Source organism: Topomyia yanbarensis, chromosome 3 (genome assembly GCF_030247195.1).
Source record: "Topomyia yanbarensis strain Yona2022 chromosome 3, ASM3024719v1, whole genome shotgun sequence".
Taxonomy (NCBI): Eukaryota; Metazoa; Arthropoda; class Insecta; order Diptera; family Culicidae; genus Topomyia; species Topomyia yanbarensis.
The window spans coordinates 395,869,730-395,890,927 of NC_080672.1; the positions used below are offsets into that span (position 1 = coordinate 395,869,730).

Consider the following 21,198-nt stretch of genomic DNA (forward strand, 5'->3'; position numbering starts at 1 on the left):
ATTTGATCAGTTCTAATGCATTAATTCTTAGTTTAGTAAATTAACTTTAAATTAAGAAGTTGCCCACAGGCATATTATCCTTTTTAACTATTCCACACGTACATACTTTGCATAGTTGAATCAACAAAATTGTTTGTTGCTTCAATTGTCAAAATCACTTTGAGAAGATACACTTGCAAATCACAGCTGTTCAGAGTAAATAAAATAGAAAAGTTTTTTTTTTCTTTCGTTGAGTGCTCGGTCTATAACTATTTGCCCAAAATGACCCATCAAAATGAATTTTGACCCCTAATTTCAAAATTTGAAAACCCGAACCAGAAAATTTAAAATTTGAGAAACCTGATCCGAAATCGACTTTTTAATAAGGAGAATCAACCAATAATCCCGAAGATTTTTAATTTTAGGCACCTGAACTGGATCCTAAGCTCATCTAAGAATTATAGAATCACTCGAACCTGAAGTAGCACCATACGCGTCCAGTAATATCTGCCTATGGCAAAACGAATTACTGGTGAGTGGAATTCGCATTTATATTTACTATTATTGAGCGTCGAATATTCTTAGAAACTTATAAATCTTCGATATGTTAACTGAAAAGTAGGATAAATCGGTGGATAACTCATGGGGAAACAAAAAGCTTAATGATGACAGTTTCAAACGACCTTGCCCGTCGTACTTAACCAAAATTTCTAAATTTTTATCGAAAACCATTCCTGCAAGCGTAGTTTTGTATAACTTATTAAATTAAGCTAATGGCAATTGGCAATTCCTATTCGACAGTTTACACGACGTCACCCGCGTTACTGGTTGGTACGGTCCAATTTGTGTCGAAGGGTGTCAATCAAGCGTTAGGACGATCGTCTACGATGGGGTATATAATTTCTTTTATGCTTTAGATAGTACGGCATGCGCGCCACTAGAGATGCTTCGACATCTCCGATGGAGTTCTCGGAGTGTCTCTAAACTTCTACAAATCCGCTAATGACTTGAATAGATTTTTGCGATCAATTCGTTAAGATCGTGAAAATTCGTGTATTTTCATGAACAAAACCGGATCATGCAGCGGCCCAGCCCTGGAGCAATCTGACAAAAAGTGCTTGTTAAATATTTGTACAACTGATTTGATAGAGGCGCTAGCATACTATCACCATTTGTATGCCATCGTTGTTCATGACACTCATATGGTGATGGTATACTAGCGCCATTATCAAATCAGTTGTACAAATGTGTAACAAGCACTTTCTGTCAGATTGCTGCAGGGCTGGGCCGTTGCATGATCCGGATTCCTTTATGAAAATACATGAATTTTCACGATCTTAAGGAATTGATCGCAAAAATACTGTGTGTTCTGTTTAAGCCATTAGCGGAGTTGTAGAAGTTTCAGGTAAAAAGCATGTATTGTAATGTATGTTATGAACGCCGTCAGTGCATTCAACCCCTGGTACCACAATCCCTCCAAAAAATTTCAAATTCGAAAAACCCGAACCCGAAAGTTTAAGGGACCACTTCAATGGAAAATAATGTGTTGAAATTGAAAATATTCTAGGAACACTGTTGGTTACTTTGATTGCTTTGACAAGACATGCCAAACAAAAATCTAGCGTTTCATTTGAAAAAGTCGTTTTTCACTAATGTTCACAACATGCTCAACAACAAACTCGGTGTGCAAAAATAAGATTATATCCTATAATTTGATTACTGCGTAACTGGAACTGGTCAAAGCATCTTGTGGCTCATTTATTATGATAGTGCCATTAGTTTTATATTAGATTTTTCGGCTTTATACAAGGCAAGGTAACGGTACACAGAATAGGTGGTTCGACAGGTACACGCAAAGAAACAGTAGCACTTTGCCCTTCTGGATGATACAATCTTTATTTTATAACTGCTCGGAAAATTTGAATCAGTATATATTGACTCGATTGGCACGCATCCCATGTTATTCGAAGATTTGTGCCCAACCATGTCCCCTTATAACGTTCCCAATAAGAAGGGAAAGGGAGACAAAAGGAAGGGGAATGGAAAATAACAACACCATACAATCAACACAAAACAGTAAACAGCCTGAATTCTTCATTCCCGGAGGAATAATTAACCCTACTGACAAAGCCTATAGCTCTTTGCCACACTGGGTTAGGAACTATAGCATATTTCTCCTAGCTTCCTGTACAAAAGTTCGTCTATGTATATAGAACCAAAAATCCGATTACGCAATTGCATTACTGTTACTATGTTTTAATTGCCGCAAGGTTCTACTGTATCGATTTTGTTGGCTATTTTCGGCAAATTTGAGATTAAGAGAAACGAAAGCAATGAAATTGAAAGACGGATAGGTATTCTAGAGCGAATCAGTTATAAACTTAGAACGGATAACTAGAACTAGGCAGGCTCATATGGGCATGATCGAAAGGAAATGTGAAGAATTCTTTGCCTTCTGCAGAGTAGGAGTTGGGCGTTGCACCCAAGTCTACCGCATGGTCTATGGTAGAACATAACTGATCATCATGTTTTACCGCCGGCGTTTCTCTTAGTCTCAAATTTGCTGAAAATAGCCAACAAAATCGATACAGTAATTGCATTACTGTAGAGCAATTACATATCAAAAGATTTGAAGTTCCGTAATCGAATCCACAAATATCACACAAATAATACTCAGCACGCTGAGTAGGAAACATGTGATAATTGAGTTTACAATGTCCAGCCAGTGCTTTGACTAGAATATTGCAACCGACAGCAAAGTTTCTTTTGAGGAAGAGGAAATATCTAAAATATAAATGGTCTGGTGATTTTAGTCCGTCGTTAAGGATTTTTTGTAGAATTTGCCATCGAGTGTATAATAAAAATATTCTGATGAAACACTCTTTGCTGTAGAGAGGAGGTAAGTTTTACACAGCCTCTGTTGCAGTCAAATTATCATTTAGCTACGCAATTTTTATAAACTTTTTTTCACCGTCATATATCTACTAATTCAAAAAAAAATTGTAACCATTTATTGTTATAAAAGATATTTGTAAAACTATAATAACGACCCTAATCAAACTAGCAATCTAGTTGAAAATTGGCTTATGATCAGATGTGATTTCGTTTCTTTTGTAACGCAATGCTTATCTCTACGTTCTACTCATTTGACACTTTATAAAAACTGATATCATTTTATTGTCAAACATGTTATCGCAATATTTTCAACTTCTTCTAGCGAGGGTAGATTCATAAACTGTTTTTCATCATCAATCCTTTTTCTGTGTTTTAATTCTCTATTTGATTGCCCATTCTATGACAACCGCTGGCAGTTGTCTTTGTTTAATTTGATAACCGATTTCTCATCCTAATCCTATCTGATCCCGCAGAACTTTTCTTTTTTGTGCTGAAAATAGTCCCGTAAATTTTTTGCAAATCTTACCTCGCACATCGAATTTTTTTTCTCGAGGTACCCCTTCTTACATCGATAAAATTTTATACCGGCTCTCACTTGAATGTGTAGGTTGCCTGTATAGCCGCTGCACAGTGGGGCAGAATGCTACTTTCGACGCTCAAAACCTCTAGCGCCCTGGGTATGTATCCTGGGAATGTCTTCAGCAAAGTATCTTGGATAGAAATGAGAATTATTTTGACAACTTTGGTTTTGATCTAGATAAGTAGAAACTGATCTAGATCAGTTCTATCTTTTCACAGACGCGTTCAATCAAAAAAATTTCTTCGGCAAACTTGTTTGTTTTAATATGTTTAGCATATATACCAAAGATACTTATACTCTATAACCTATGTAGATGGCGCTACGTGGCATTTAAAAAAAGTGCTCGAGAAAATGAATTTTTGCATTTTTTTATCAAAAAATTATTGGATTAAAATGTTTTATTCCTAAATCTTCGAGAATATACAATAATAAAACAAGTTTCAAAGAGTGATAAATGTTATTATGACATTTAAAGGGTGTTTTCATCATAGATATTACAAAAATAAGTTCCACAAAATTTGTAATAACCCACGAAGCGGCAGATAGCGGCAGCTGGAATTTCGTTTGTGACTAGTAGAGACCTTTAACTTTATAATCACGAAGAGAAAAAAGTGGGGCAAGTGGGGCTTTTTATCTACAGACCTTGAGGTTAGGTGAAAACGATGTATTTCTACGATAAATAGCCAGTTTTCGAATTCCGCAATCATTACTCAATGGGCGCCTGCAGCTGAATTTTTTTTTGAAACTCTAATCTTGGTAGACGTTAAGAGCTAGTTTAAGGCCATGCGAAATAAAAAAAAAGTATAAGACAAAAAACAATAATAAGAACAAGTTCATATATTCTAAAACGAGTTGCTGATTTATTAGCAGTAGAAGAAACGTGTGAATTTGCGTAAGTAAAACTCATTTTATAAAACTTTCTAACGAGCATGTAAGGTGCTAATTCTGTCAGTTTGTCATGATTTGTCCGTTGCATTGATTTGGTTTATCGTGGTTAAATTGTCAAATGTACGAAATGTTCCGCAAAAAACATGAAAACTATCTTTGAAATGTTTAACGAGCATAACATCGAATGTTGGAGTAAAAGGTATTTACATGTATCAAAGCAGATTGAGAAAAAAGTGGAATCTTGAAAGTGATGCTGAAAGAAAAACCGATTTAATCCACCTAGCAGTGAGATGAGACATTTCTTACACATTTCACTATTGGATTAGTTTGCAGAACTCACGAGAAGTAGGCACCCAATTAGAGGTGGGATGAAAACAGATTCTAGTCTTGCACGAATAAAATCTCGAGTAAACTGATTAAATTATAGAAATCAGCAAAACGACCGAAATAAAAAAGGAAAGCAAAAAATGAAACAATAGGTTTTTAAATTCATAAAATGAGTAGAAAAATCAATGGAATTCATTATAATTTTGATCCAAATACACGAATCAAATTAGATTAGGTTATTACACAAAAATTAAGATTATATTTAGAAATAGTAATAAGATTAATAGAATAAATTGACTCATACTAACAAATTGAATGAAATAAAACGAATGACTCAACATGAAATGCATAAAATTAAAGATATGAATAAAATGAATCAGATAAATCAAATGAATCATATGCATCAAATGAATCAAATGAATCAAATGAATCAAATGAATCAAATGAATCAAATGCATCAAATGAATCAAATGAATCAAATGAATCAAATGAATCAAATGAATCAAATGCATCAAATGAATCAAATGAATCAAATGAATCAAATGCATCAAATGAATCAAATGAATCAAATGAATCAAATGAATCAAATGAATCAAATGAATCAAATGAATCAAATGAATCAAATGAATCAAATGAATCAAATGAATCAAATTAATTAAATCAATCAAATGAATCAAATGAATTAAATCAATCAAATGAATCAAATGAATTAAATCAATCAAATGAATCAAATGAATTAAATCAATCACATAAATCAAATAAATCAAATAAATCAAATGAATCAAATGAATCAAATGAATCAAATGAATCAAATGAATCAAATGAATCAAATGAATCAAATGAATCAAATGAATCAAATGAATCAAATGAATCAAATGAATCAAATGAATCAAATGAATCAAATGAATCAAATGAATCAAATGAATCAAATGAATCAAATGAATCAAATGAATCAAATTAATTAAATCAATCAAATGAATCAAATGAATTAAATCAATCAAATGAATCAAATGAATTAAATCAATCAAAAGAATCAAATCAATCAAATGAATCAAATGAATTAAATCAATTAAATGAATCAAATGAATCAAATGAATCAAATGAATCAAATGAATCAAAACAATCAAATCAATCAAATCAATCAAATCAATCAAATCAATCAAACGAATTAAATGAATCAAATGAATCAAATGAATCAAATGAATCAAATGAATCAAATGAATCAAATGAATCAAATGAATCAAATTAATGAAATGGATCAAATGAATAAAAAGAATGGATGAACAAAATGAATAAAGTAAAAAATAAATGAACTGCATAAATGAAACAAACGAATCAAATAAACAAAATAAGCTGAAGTGATAAAATGAATAAAAAGAAGAAAATGAGCAGAATTAAATGCATTGATTAAAATGAAAAATTGAACAACAGTAAAAGGTAATAAATTAATATAAAGAAATAAATTGAATCAAATAAATTATTTGGATGAAATGATTAAAACTGAAAAAGTAGTCAGATTATTAAAATGAAGAAACTGAACAAAATGAATAAACTGGAAAAAATTAATAAAATGCATACAATGAAAACAATGAACGATATGAGTAAAATGCACAAAAAGAATAAACTGATCAGAGTGAATCCAAAGAATGAAACGAATAAAATAAGTAAAATGAACGCAGATGAACAAAACGAATAAAAAGATGCGGAATGAAATAATTAATTAAAATGAAATGGTCATATATTTGAAGCCAAACACATTTTTGAATAAAGAAAATGAATAAACCGGATTGTACGAATTTGAAAACCATTGCATCAGAAAGTTTTGAAATGTTTTTGAAAATCCCATCTTCTGAGAAAAGGCTAATAAATATGCAATGGACTTTCTAAGGCTTCCATCTTTTTTGGTTTTATTCTTTTTGTTTTCATGCTTCTTTACTTGACGAATTCAAAGTTTACTTTTTGGTCACATATTCCCGAAAAAAGATTTATATGCAGACCAGAATTTACTGGTCCAGTATTTTAACGCGCAGCTGAATATAGTAAAGTGAGACAAGGTTACATGTGCTTTCAAGCCCCTTGAACAGAGAACGACAGAGGGAGAATGCGATTCGTGAATGAGACAGATAGATATTTCAAAGTTTTTATTTGCATTGAAGTAAATAGTGTGAAATGTCTAGGCTATGTCGATAGCATAAAAGCCGTGCATTCAGTTGATTGTAATGCAATCTCTTTCCATTCATCCTTATAGCTTTCATATTGTTTCGTTCGGAATTCTCGTGCAGGAAATATGGATAAATAAGTCCTATACAGACCAATATTGTGAAAAAGAAATGGTTCAAACTACTCAGTATATCCAAATATGGAGGACGATAAGTTAGAAGACACATTGTAGTTGCATCCCCCATCGAGAGTGGGTACTTTGGGGACTTCTTTTCCTGGATCTAATTTGTGGATATTTTTGGTCTGTGATCCGTTATTTTTCATGAAAGTTCGTACCAATACAACGAATGTGCAGCTGATACAACTCATGATTCAATCGCCTGCGCAACGTTCCGTCTTCCATCTGCACGCCACCATAGATGGTACGCAACACTTTTCGTTCGAAAACTCCAAGGGCGCGTTGGTCCTTCACGAGCATAGTCCAGGTCTCGTGGCCGTAGAGGACCACCGGTCTAATCAGCGTCTTGAAGATAATCAACTTCGTGCGGCGGCGAATTTTGTTCGACCGGAGCGTCCTCTGGAGTCCAAAGTAGGCACGATTTCCCGCTATGATCCGCTTCTGAATTTCTCTGCTGTTATCATTGTCGTCGGTTACCAGTGAGCCCAAATACATGAATTCGTCGACCATCTCGATTTCGTCACCGTCAATCCGAAATCGGGTGGGAGGTTCACATTGTCGTCTCTAGAACCTCTTCCTCTCATGTATTTTGTCTTCGAAATCCTGGCTTCAGCTTTCAGTCTTTGAGCATATATTTCATTCAAAATTCAATAGAGATACGAATAGTTTAAATATCGCACGTGGCATGTCTCTTTTGAAAATTTCCATCGTCAAACTTTCATATTACCCAGTTAAGCCAAATATTTTTCTGATATAGCCATGAATTTCCTTAACCCTTAAAGGCGCAATGTTGTTTTAAAACAACATTGCGAAAATCATCTTAAAATTATCATAGTCACGTATTAAAGCTGTGAGACAATTTTCAGAAAATTCGAAAAAAATTGGTTTGCGCCTTTAAGGGTTAATTATAGTGTAGATACAGGCTTTGAATTAAAATTAAGTTGACGTAGCAGCAGACAAAAAATAGTTTTGTTTTCTCAAACCTTCGCAATTACAATTAATAAATATTTCAGATTGGCAGAAGATCTTATCACACAACTTAGAAATGCATACAGAAATAGCTAGATAGATGCGATAGAAGAGAGGCAGAGAGAGAAATAGAGAGAGATGGGGGGGGGGGCGTGTGAGGAATGGCAAATGATGGTTAATGCAGTGATATTATTTTTATAGGTATATTATTATGATATATGGATTCTTACATTCTTATCATAAATAATGTAAGTAGTAATTTTTGCGCCATAACCAATATAACCTAAATCTTGCAAAAGAGCTAAATTTTTGCTAGATTTTTGGGCTTCAAACATACAGTTGCTTTCGGTGACGTCACGAGTATAATTATCTGAGAAATCTTTTATCTCACTACTAGGTGAATTACTTGTTGATCTGTGTATTGATATAGCATCCAACATTTACCTCATGATTGAACGCAATGCCTAATCCAAGGGATGAATACTAGAACTCACTGTTTCTAGTATTTCTATTATTTTGTCTTTGAAGTGAACTTGTATATTGATTTTTGAGAAATAGTTCATTTATTATAAAGGTAATTCACAAAATGTTCTCAACATCGAATTCTTTGAATCACGTAGATGTGTTTTCGTACCCCGGTATTCAAAATCGGTTTAGTTTTGCCCCTAAAACACCAGTAAAGCAATACTCTGTATGAAACAATCTCATTTTTAATTAGTGGAAATTGGTAAGCGAGGACTAAAAATACAAAATGTCTAATATCTCCGCCGCTCGTGCACGGATTTAGACAATCTATAGCTTGTTAGAAAGGTATTTTTACAAGCTTTCTATTTATGTGGGACAGTTTGTGGGACAATATTGTATTGTTCGAAAGTTATTTGCAAAAAACCTGCTGTGTTTTGACAAAATCGCCCATATCTCAGAAAGTAAACAACATATCGAAAATCAAAAATAATAGTGTCAAATGGCAACGATAGGCCTTTCATTTGAAACTAATTTCATTAAGATCAGCCATTGCTGAGATAATTACATGATATTTTGTACATACATACATACACACATACACACACACATACAGACATTGTCTCAATTTGTCAAGCTGAGTCGATTGGTATATGACACTCGGCCCTCCGGGCCTCGGAAAAAGTTGTCAAAGTTTGAGCGAATCCTATACATTTCTTTTGTAAGAAATGTAAAAAGTAAGCAAAGCTGTTGTAAGTATTAAAAAATTCAGCGGAAGTGGATTAATTCAAATCGTTCTTACGAAACAATTCTTGCAGAGAATAATCACTGCCTTATGACTGAACTACAATTTGGAAAACTAAAGGCATTTGAATAAAAAAAAATTATAAATTACTTTATATATTTCTTCTCAGTCCGAAATTTATTATTACCTTACGACGGTTGCAATCAGTTATTAGACCGAATGTAAAAAAAAAACTTTCTTGGATAGTATTATAAATTTAGGCACTCCAAAAAAAAACAATTGGCTACATTGCAAATGTTCTTTAGAGACAAATGATGTCTGCCTCATGCATAAGTTTCGATTATATACTACTTTTAGTATCTTTATTCGCTATTGAATATAGTTTTACTAGAACCAGAAATACCGACAAATGCATTTGTTCATTTTTTGCCACATCGGTTCCATAAATTTGATATAATCCCTTTTCCATTAGCTCACTAGATCAACCGTTTGACAGCGATGAAAGTGTGTCACCAAATAAGCGAAACTATGGGTAGATGGCCATGGGATATAATTTTTATGAAACGTGTTTTCACACTGTAACAAACGAACAACCATGAATGGTCAAATATGTCGGCATGTTTTATTCATTAGTTGAACGTAAATCGAAAAAAATGCGCATCAAAATTGTTTTTTTCATGACAAAATGTACTGTCGATGCATTGGTCCATGTATAAAGTTAATAATGTTTCGAAATTTATGTCTCAAGGGATTCAATATTGAATTCTGACCACATTACAACTAAACTAATACTGACCAAAATGCACACAGTCCGCGCTAACTTTGACAAATTCCATAGTGTTGCCGATATGAATGTAAACAAAAGGTTACTTTCATAAAACTTTCGGACAGGAAATTACGATTCAAGGGCCTTTTTTATGGATTCTGCTGACTTGAAGAGCTTTCTTTGGGTGTCACAAAGGGATCAAGGTGAGTTGAGTACAATCTATTTGGTAGAGGCTTAGATAAACTGCCCAGAAAATTGCTGCGTCAGGTAATACTATGGCATTGCAATCTATACTAGGCCTTTAGCTTTCTGGACAGGATATCTTTTTGAAGAATGAATTAATTTTGTATTCGTTCTAAAACATTTTTTGTGCTCTATTTTAGGTATTGAAGTGATTTGAATGCCGTCAGCGCCGTATGTACGGTGAGAAAAATCGTTATATGCAGTAAGTAAATATTCACAGTTTATTATGAAGTGGTCCGTTAAAATTTCAAAAACCCAGACCCGACCCGAACCCGAGTATTTCAAATTTGAAAACCTGGAACCCGATCCGAACCCCGGACGTTTAAATTTACAGAACCCGAACCCGTAAGGTTCGGGTTTCGGGTCCCGAACCCGACCATCTCTACCACTGACCGAGAGTGCTTTTATGGAAGAAACTTATCTGCATCTATTTATTGATAAATTTTATATTATCCACATGTTTAGTCGCCATCATACACTACCAGTAAAAAGTTTAAGTTCGCTTGCTTTTTTTTTTTGAATTTTACATAATTGAGTGGGTTTCTCAGTAGACTTTGTCAAGCACGTGCGTCTTGACTATATTATGTTGCTACACGCTACTGGTCAGAGTGTAGGAGGGGGTTTGATGCCTTTGGGTGACGCGTAGATCAAAACAAACTTGTTATGACAGGTTATATTCTTTAGATGCGTCGAGTACATAATGCGTGTAACAACTTAGTGCTGCGTGAGCTCGCTTCAAAAATCATATTTTTATATCGAAAATTTTATTTTTATATGGAAAATCGTAACTGTCGAAAAAAATCTCTAATCAAATTGACCTTATTCGAAGATTATCATCTCCTTATTGAAAAGTGAAAAAAGACTCCATATTTTATATGTTTAACTTTTGACTGGTAGTGTATACAATAAGCTCCGCGCGAATACATCCGCATATCAATTGGATATGTGCAATATATTCGCACTTCCAGAATGAAAAATAATATTTTGGATTCTGGCACGTGTTTACAATAAGGTAAAATATATAAACATTGAAGAACAACACAAAACGATCTCACCAGCGTGTTGCACTGAATTCGTTAATTGATGACATTCCTGTGAGGGATTCTACTCCCTCCACAATCAGTGAAATCTAGTCCAGTTCAGATGGCGCTGTGGATGCTAAGCGTATTTTTGGTGGTTTGATTCATGCTCACGCATGGCAAAGAAATCAAAATGTGACGATAAAATCACTACGTCAAATCACACTACTCTCGCGATTTTTTCCTACTAACACATAACCAAACAGGAGAAACGACCTACTGAGCGATTTACTACGATTTCCTGTTAAATATAAGATTCCGTTTTTGGCACGTTCCGTTTTTGGCATGCTCCATTTTTGGCAACAAAGAAGTTCCGTTTTTGGCAACATTATTTTTGTTCATGGTAAATCTTTTGAAAAATGCTCAATAATCATTTTGTTGTAATAATGGATATCGCTTTTGACTTTATTTTCAAACATAGGAGTCGTACTCACTATATTTTATGGAGGCGGGCATAGCGAATAAAGTTAAATTTGTTGATTTTTTTCTATTATTTCATTCCATTTCACATATTCTTATATAATTGATGTTCTTGTGACATTTGTGATGTCACAAATTGAAAATAAAAGCTTTTAAGGTAAGGTTCCATTTTTGGCACGGTTCCAGTTTTGGCAACTGAAAAAAAATTTGTTGCCAAAAACGGAATCCTAGTGTACTATTTTTCACATGCAAAACTTTGAAAAATATTGGACGGACACAAAGTCACTTCCAAGCGATTCGACAGTGCTGCCACTCTTCATGGTAATTATCCTTTAATGATAATGCTAAATTCAAAGATCGTTGGATGCTTCTGATTTCTGTCACTACGACATGATTGGTGTAGATGTAGGTCGTCAACCGGTTATAATTTCACCGTGTATTGTGTATTGATGTATTTCAAATTACACCACCAGATCAATCAACTGAAGGCTTGGCTCAAGATATGAAATGTACGAAATATATCTTCTTTTTTACACGGAAACAAATTCTTTATCGTTTTCATGATTAAAAAATAATGAAACTAAAAATTTTGTCATTCTTAAATATCATGATAATAGTTCATCATATCATCATGAAAAGGACGAAAATCATGAACTATAACAAGCATTCCCATAATTACTGATCACGACCACTACATGTGTACCAGCAATTTTTGACATCGTTCAATTGTTTCCGTCGAGACATCATATTGAATGAGCCAAATTGAACAAATTCAGTGTGAGCCTTATAACTATAATTGATTTCTAGATCCAAATCGAAGCGAATGTAATTGGAACTATCTATTGGCGTCTGCTCCAGACTACTAAGTTGGGTTTAACAAACAGTTCTTAGACTATGACGATCATTATTACAACATTTTTCTGTAATGTATCAGATTTTTTTCACAATTTTTGATCATAGATTCATTTTCAAATATGACATTTTGGCATTTTGGTGAAAATTTCACAAATTTTTACAAGTGTTTGGAATCTTTGTGATTTTTCAGATTTTTTTTTGAAATTTAACAAATTTTTTTTCATTTTTTGTCATCACAGACCGTAAAAAGATTTTTTTAACCGAAACAATGATTTCTATGTGGCATCTCTGGTTTTGGCGATAGGCAAAGTATCGTGAATTTTGAGCAGAAATTTATGGAAAAATCTCGCCATTTTTAAAATTACGAAACTTCTCATGGTGTTTTGTTATAATTAGCCGTATAAATTTGTTCGCATACCAAATAGGAAACAGATAAGTCATGAGTTCCTGAACCAGTCAACGGAACAAAAAAGGGCAACAGTATTCGGATCGTCTATACTATTCTGGCAGTTCAGGAGTTGAAGTGTTGATATCAAAAGTCGTTCTTTGGGGGAATATTGCCAGTAAGCTCCTCCCTACATTATAGTTGTCCTGTTGTGTGTTAGAATTCGGTTGCAAAATCTGGCAATGACATGGTCAATAATGGATGATATCGAAGACTGCATATCAAGAAGGCTGGCAACTCTGTCCAGAATGTGGAGACAGTAACAGCAACGCCACTTGCGGGTAAAGATGGTACTTCCCATAGTGATGCACACACACATATACATTTTTACATTAAGCTTCCTACCTTCCTCCAATAAAGGCGCTGTAACCTCTGTCGCTTCTCGTTTGTATGGGGGAGGAAAGAGATATCAGTTTTCTTAATATGTAGTCTTCGATGATATGCTATTTAACTTGAAAATCAAGATCAATAGTCGATAGTTGCTTTTCGTTTCCGCAGGGTAGTTAATAAGCACACTCACATTCCCTTAACAGTGACGGGTTTGCTTAAATATGAACAAATCTCAAATCATGCTCTAATATGCTCAAATTGCAGTTATTTGTTGCATTACTCAATCATACAAAGTATAAATATTGCAGCTCAATCATTTTTAACTTCAAATCTGAAATCTCCCCACTACTAATTCGGTTTTTGAGCTAGAAATGCCGGTAAATGAAAACCCCGACATTTTAATAATGGTGATTGAGAGACGTTTTTAATTTAACCAATAATTTTTAGTAAATAAATTATGATTGGGTTGATTAGGGACATTCCATAAATGACGTAGCATTTCTTGAGTGTTTTTTAACACCCCCCCTCCCCATTGTAGCATTTCGTCACAAACCTCTAAATACCCCCTGGTAATTACGTAGCTTGACGGTAATTCTCCCCCCCCCCCTCCCCCTTGTCTCGGAAAATTTAAAAAAAAATAAAGACTTCCCCCCTGTCGTCACGCATCATCACAAAATACAATACTCCCACCTCCTCCATATAATGCTACGTTATTTATGGATGATTCCTTGATACATAGCTTATTTTCCATTCATAAAATAAGTTGACAATTTTCAGAAAATTAGTTCATGTTATCTGGAATCAGAATCGTCGTCATTAAAACGCCTGAAATTATACTCTTCGACAAAACAAGAGTAACGCTTTTATTGCGTTACAAACAAATGTATTCATGATATGATGCACAGATTTGTACCCGAGTACATTGATATTTTTGTTTACCAACACGCTCGTATAATATAACTCAGCGAACAAAAACTGTAGTTACTCAGACTGAGGAGTGAAAACCAGAATAATCGTGGTGATTCCTGGCCAATGTTTGATCATCGGTCGGGACATTCGATAAAAGTCAATACAATTTTTCATCCTGCATGTTACTCATTCTATGAGATTATTCTACTTTTATCAAAATTGATTAGGTATTAACTCAAAATTAGGTTTTTGTTCGCAAAGTATATTATACGAGCGTGAAGTAAACTTTCTCTTATCAGCGCTAAAAGTTGTTTAAGTCCACTGGAGAAAAGGCTCCCCGCAAGCAGTTGGCAACCGCTCGTAAAAGTGCCCCAGCCACGGGTGGCATTAAGAAACCGACCAGGACCAGGTCGAAATTCCTCGCTATCAGAAGTCGACAGAGCTTCTAATCCACAAGTAGCCCTTCCAGCGTGTGGTCCGTGCAATTACGCAGGATTTCAAAACCGATCTACGCTTCGAGAGCTCAGCCTTAATGGCCCACCACGAAGCCAGCGAGGTCTACCTATTAGGTTTTCAGGACCAACCAATTGAATTTTAGAAAGAATTAATTTCATTGACGATCCTGTGCGGTGGCAAACCATTAGACGCGAGACTTTTTAGTATTTAGGGCGGCATTACAAAAAAGGGCTTGTCAAATACTCAAAATGTACGTTGATTAGAAAAGGGAAAAAATTAAATTAACTCAATGCGAGGAACATAGTCACCTTGAAAAGACCGGATTTTAGTGTCGTTTCAGCCCTAATTGCGGCTTAGATTCTTGGGATTATCAGATTGCGGCATAGGAGACCGTCTTGGGGTACCGTTGCGAATAAGCTCTGTAAGCGTATATCGATTTTGTAGTCCTGTGCAATCTAACGAACCAGAAGCTGCAAGGGCAGCCTGCGAATTAGTTGCTCCGTTGACTTTTAATTGTGGCGAATTTCTGGCAGGGCGACAGTTTGCTATGGGCCATGGCTCGTAAAATGCTGCTCCGCTACTGCTGATGCTGGTAGTACAATGACGGTCAAACGAATGATTAGAAAAACTGACCGACCGATATTTATGTATAGTCGCGCAAATGCGCACTACTATCGCTCTCTCGCTCGTTTTGTGTCATGTATCTTTCCTTTCCGTTCGGCTTCTGAACAGAGATGATGACCCAAAAAGGTAACCAGGACTGTATAATATTTCAACTAAGTCCTACCATGACATAAATTGGACTTAATCTGCAAATATTTCTTTTTTTTTGAGAATTCGTACTGAACTTAAGATTGTATTTTTCTAAGATTTGTCGTTTTGTTTCAATCAACTCGTGCATAAAAATGCATAGATCAACGCTTTGAATAGTAAGATATTAACTAAATAACGATAATACTGATATTTCAGAATAATTATGTTGTCTATAATTTGAGATATGAGTCACTATTCTATATTCTTATTCAGAAAAAATTTTGATCAAGTGTTTATTTGTTCAATATTGAAAAAAAAAATAATAAGAATCGGTTATAAAACCACTGAGCTATTGTCAATCCTTTTTTTCCATTTTTTGTATTAACGACAACTTGAGTCATTTTTTACTGTTGTAACCGCATTTTTATTAAGTGGTTACACCAATAAAAAGAGCATATTTCGGGAATTTTTCTTGGATCGTAATTCATCTCAATAAAGAGATGAATTACGATCTTGTTAAATGGGATTTGTAACATTAGCAATGAATCAAAAATAAAATAATTTTACCACAAGATGGTGGCTGTGTAGCATTTTTCCCCATGCGCGTTTTTTGGAAGAGATCTACGACCAGAAAACTGTTCCCCGTTATTTTTGACCTAGAGCCGAAAACTTTAGTTTTTCTGATTTCTTATGGCAGTAACAAGCGACGTATTTAGGATTTTAGGAGTTTTTCCATAGCGTAGAATTTTAGGATTACCGTTTGTACATTATAAATAAGTAATTAAACCGTACTAAATAATCATTGGACAAACATGAATTAATACTTGAAGGCTGGTAGGAAACCCATCTTTATTTTTGATTGTAGAAGTTTTAACCTTAGGGTCATTAGCCTCTTTTCGATCCTTTGGGATGCGACAAAGTTATTTACACCTTGCCCAAAGGATCAAAGGAGTGACATTAACCTTCTTAGCCTAGTCACTCCCAACGATTTATCATATCACCTTTACACTGAAACGGTCGGTACGGTTGTCCTCGTTTCTTCCTCCTTCAATATTCAAAATGATTTGTTAGTTAGATTATTCATTTAATGAATAATTTAATTGCCATATAATTTTGAAACATCTTTAAACCAAACTCTGCACAGTAGGCCTGGCCGTTTTAATATTTGCGCCATATTACACATAATATGCTTCAAATATTAATATTGACAAGAAAAACACTAAAAAATATCTGCAGTGTTTTCCGGGGTGCTTTTCAATACTGGCTGTGTAAGGGTTAGAATAGAATAGAATAGGGTCATTAGCCTCTTTTCGAGTTAGAGGATTTTTTTTGGAAAAATCTCTAACCCTATGTGCGTGGTTGGGAATCGAACCCAGGTGAGCTGTGTGCAAAGCAATCGATTTACCAATTATGCTATACCCTGCATACTAAATCTTTCGAATTCAAGGGGCAAATATTTTTGTTTATGAAGGTTAGACCAAACCTCTGGGTGAATGCTTGTAACCTTATGAAAATTAGTATAAAACTTTACACCCCAATATTTTTCAATTCTCTAGATAAATTATTTTGAAATTCGCTGAGAAGGTACTGGGATACTATATCTTTCGAATGCCGCATGCCAAATTTATGGTCAAATTTTCTGTTAATAACGGTTTTTTGACACACCGTGGTTGCTATTGAATTTAATTCTGATCCGACATCAGGTTCCGGAGTTACTGCTTGAGAAGTGCGGTCATACAGTTGATCCCCATATAAACTGGCACCACCATGATATTGAAGATGATGCAAAACCTTGCCCGTAATCGCTTTAATCACAGTGGCCACCTAGAACGGTCTCGATGTCCCGGAGAACTTGCTAATGTTCGGAGTTAATTTTACACCTATTCCTCAGAAAAACCATGACCATCTTCCAAATTTTGAATGATTGATGGCCCTCATATAATAAACATTTCCACAATTATATTGAACATAACCAGCCATGGAATCATAATTTGGAGAATTGAGAAAGGCACAATTGCACCACTAGGTGGACTAAAACAGGTTTTTACATATCACGTAATCAAAAAAATTAAAAACTCTAACATTATTCGAACACATCTTATTTGACCCATTAAAACCAAACAATTATTTTTGAAGCACCTTAATGCGATCTAAATCAATTCGTTTTAACATTGAAAATTAATTTTGGATGCCATTATTACTATTGGTTCATTTGAATCGTAGAGACAAAATACTTAATTTTGACCAACCCTACTAAACAGTAAAGTGGAATTCAGCGCGCAAAAATTTCTAACAACATTAATAACCGTTACGACAAATCAACTATTTTTGAGCCATCCTAATGAGCAATAATTTTTTTTCTAATAAGTGTTAATATCAAAAGCGATATAGTGTACTAAAATTAATATACAATTGGGGAGCGGATCATTTGGCATAATGGACGATTAGCATAACGGGCGTTTGTTATTGTTTTGAGAAGCGATCATTCTGCAGGTTATTTGGCATAAATATTTCTAACTGTTGAAAATCGGCCATTTAGCATAACGGACATTTGGTCTAATGGAGATTTGGCATAACGGACATTTCGCATAATTTTGCCAACGGATCTCACTGAAGGCCATTTGCATAACAGACGAATGTGTAGTTTATCGGCTCATGAAGTTAAAACTGCACAACGCAATAATGTGTTGTATTCCATTACCTGATGTTGATTATATTTCGAGTAAATACATTTGATAACTGATTTTGCCTTCTGTTAAATATGAGCAGTTTTTTGAGTTTCATTTTCGAAATACTTGTGTTTGTACATTTTCGCAATTATGGATTGTTTGTCTATGACTAACGTTGTAGTATTGTTTAGTTTTTTTTTAGTTATTTGTAGATGCAGCGAACTAGAACTGCGATCCTTCAGACGTATGTTCTGTTTTAGTTATCATTACTATAATCGCCAGTGAGTTTTAGCTTTCCCTACAGCTTTTCAATAATTAAAATTATCCATATTCATCTTCTTTACATCATGTTCCTGTGCTGTTCTTTTCTATTGCATATATACCGTTCGATCCAGACAATAGTTAACTTTATCATTTCTGGCTACCGCCAAGTTTTCCAAACGATGATTTATTGAATGAATTTACATATATTGAATCATCGGTTGTTACAATGTTCTAGCCTTTGAAGCGAAGACAGTGTAATGCCGCTTTGCCGCATAATCGAAGCTAAGGATCCGAAACGGCAGGAAACCGCTGAGGATCCACCGGGCGATGCGCGGCGCCCCTTGCAAGTGAAACCGTGATCCACACGTTTGCCCAGATTACTCAAAACATACGTGCTGGCAACACTGGACTCCGACAAATATGCTGGCGAACCGAGCGTGTCAATAAAACCTTGCACAATTTGACAGTATATCGATAGAAGAGAGGTAGTGCGAATAAGATTAAGATTACACAGGTTTCGCATACGTCGAGGCTTGGTGCAGGTGCAAAACTATAAATTGTAGGTACACAATACATCGCTACAGTTAGATTGCATGTGGAAGGTGATCATTTACCTATCATAATTTCAATTTCTAACAATTCAAGACCATCAAAAACAATCAATGTCTCGTATGCCCTCACACGGAACATTGATTGAAAGAGTTACGCGACCGTGATATGCGTTAAAATCGAATCCACTCAAGAACTTCCCCCGGAGGAAGAGTACAGGTTTTTGGCTGGCTTGATTCTAGACAGCGCTCAAGCTCAGACTAAACCAGTACCCAGCGCGAATACCCATGGACGGTCTCCCACCCCGTGGTGGGATAAAGAGTGCTCAGAGCTGTACGCGGAGAAGTCCACTGCATATAAGAACTTCCGGGAAGACGGGTTACCCGCTAGCGTCGTTAGAAAGGCGAATGAAGAGTCTAATGAAAGCCAAAAAACAAACAGTAACAGTACCAACGAGAACGTGAAATATTCAAACCGCTGGATATTCGCTTTCGCCAAGAAGATTTGTCCGGACTCTGTCCCAGTACATACAAACATACCGCGCCGCGTCTCTTCACGATACCGTGAACGAAACACCGTTTTCGATGGTGGAGTTCTCACTTGTTCTCTTATTATGCAATGATAACGCCCCAGGGTTAGACAGAATCAAATTCAACTTGCTAAAGAATCCGCCTGACACTGCAAAAAGGCGCTTGTTGAACTTGTTTAACAAATTTCTTGAGAGTAATATTGTCCCTTATGACTGGAGACAAGTGAGTGTCATCGCCATCCAAAAACCAGGAAAACCAGCCACCGAGCACAACTCGTATCGACCGATTGCAATGCTGTCCTGTATTCGGGAGCTGTTCTATCAATATCAGTTTCTATCAATATTCTGTCAGAGAATCTGCACCAGCATGGTCTTTCACCAATTTCAAATAACTTTTTGCTAAAACTGTTGTCTGCACTTTTCGCATGGCAATTTAACAACATCGCGATTTAGCTACATGGATCTTTCCCAGGGCTCATGTCTATGTCCTCTACAATTTTCACGTGAATGACATTGACGATTGTCTTGCCAATTCATGCACGCTAAGGTAACTTGCAGACGACAGGATGGTCTCTGTTACAGGATCCAATGCAGCCGATTTGGAAGGATACTTTGAACAATTTGACTACTTGGGCTCTTCAGCTGGGTACCTCCATGGAGAAAACTGAGCTGGTCGCCTTTTCAAAGAAGCGTGAGCCGGCGCAACTCTAGCTCCTATTAAGGGGTGTAACGACCAATCAGGTCTTCACATTTGAATATCTCGGGGTGTGGTTTGACTCTAAAGGTACCTGGGGATGTCACATTAAAGGGCGAACACGAAATTATTGCGACACATTCAACAGGGCATAACTTTTTTATCATTGGGTAAAAATCAACCAACTTTTGCACACTTTCTCATTGATGTGTATTGTTTACATGCTGTCAAACTCGAAGTTGTGTTTTTCGATTCAACGAAAATGGAGGTGAACCAAAGCGAGTCGAGAGATCAAATTCTTTCCAAACACCTGGAATTTCCTGACCTGTCGCACCGCACACCATTCAATCGTTTCCAGAGTGTTGAAGCGGTTCCAGGAGCGGTTGACGTTGGATCACGACAAAGGAGCTGGAAGAAAACCGGGACCGGAGAACAGAAAGACGTAAGGAAAGGTGAAGCGGATGATTAAAGCAAATCCCAACGTCTCAAGCCGTAATTTGGCTAAAAAGATCGGCATGTCCAAGAGCTACGTCCAGAATGCAAAGAAGAGAGCTGGACTACATACATACAAGGAACAGAACTTCCCAAACCGCGATGAGCGGCAACAATCGACGGCTAAATTTCGGGCACGGAAGCTCTACGAGAAGATGCTGACAAAATATGGCTGCTGTGTGATGGACAACGAAACGTATATAAAAGCCGATTTTAAGCAAATTCTGGGGTTGGAATTTTTCACCGGCAACAGCAAGTTCTATGTGGACGACAAATTTAAGAAGAAAAAAATGTCGAAGCTCACCTCCAAATATCTCATTTGGCAGGCCATCTGCTCTTGCGGACTGAGGAGTGAGCCTTTCGTGACAAAGGGCACAGTAAATGGCGAGATCTACAAATCTGAGGGCCTCGAGAAGCGCCTTTTGCCGTTCTTGCAACAGCACGACGAAGCTCCGCTATTTTGGCCAGATTTGGCATCATGCCACTATTCTAAAAGTGTTCTGGAGTGGTATGAGGCCAATTCTGTCCATTTTGTTCCAAAGGACATGAATCCGCCAAACTG

At 35.7% G+C, this 21,198-nt stretch overlaps 1 protein-coding gene across 4 annotated transcripts in view; it reads right to left on the reverse strand.

Moving 5' to 3' along the window:
* LOC131689591 (dnaJ homolog subfamily C member 5 homolog) overlaps window positions 1-21,198 on the reverse strand; it is a 54,778-nt gene that overhangs the window by 20,786 nt on the left and 12,794 nt on the right. The gene's annotated exons all lie outside the window — the stretch shown is intronic.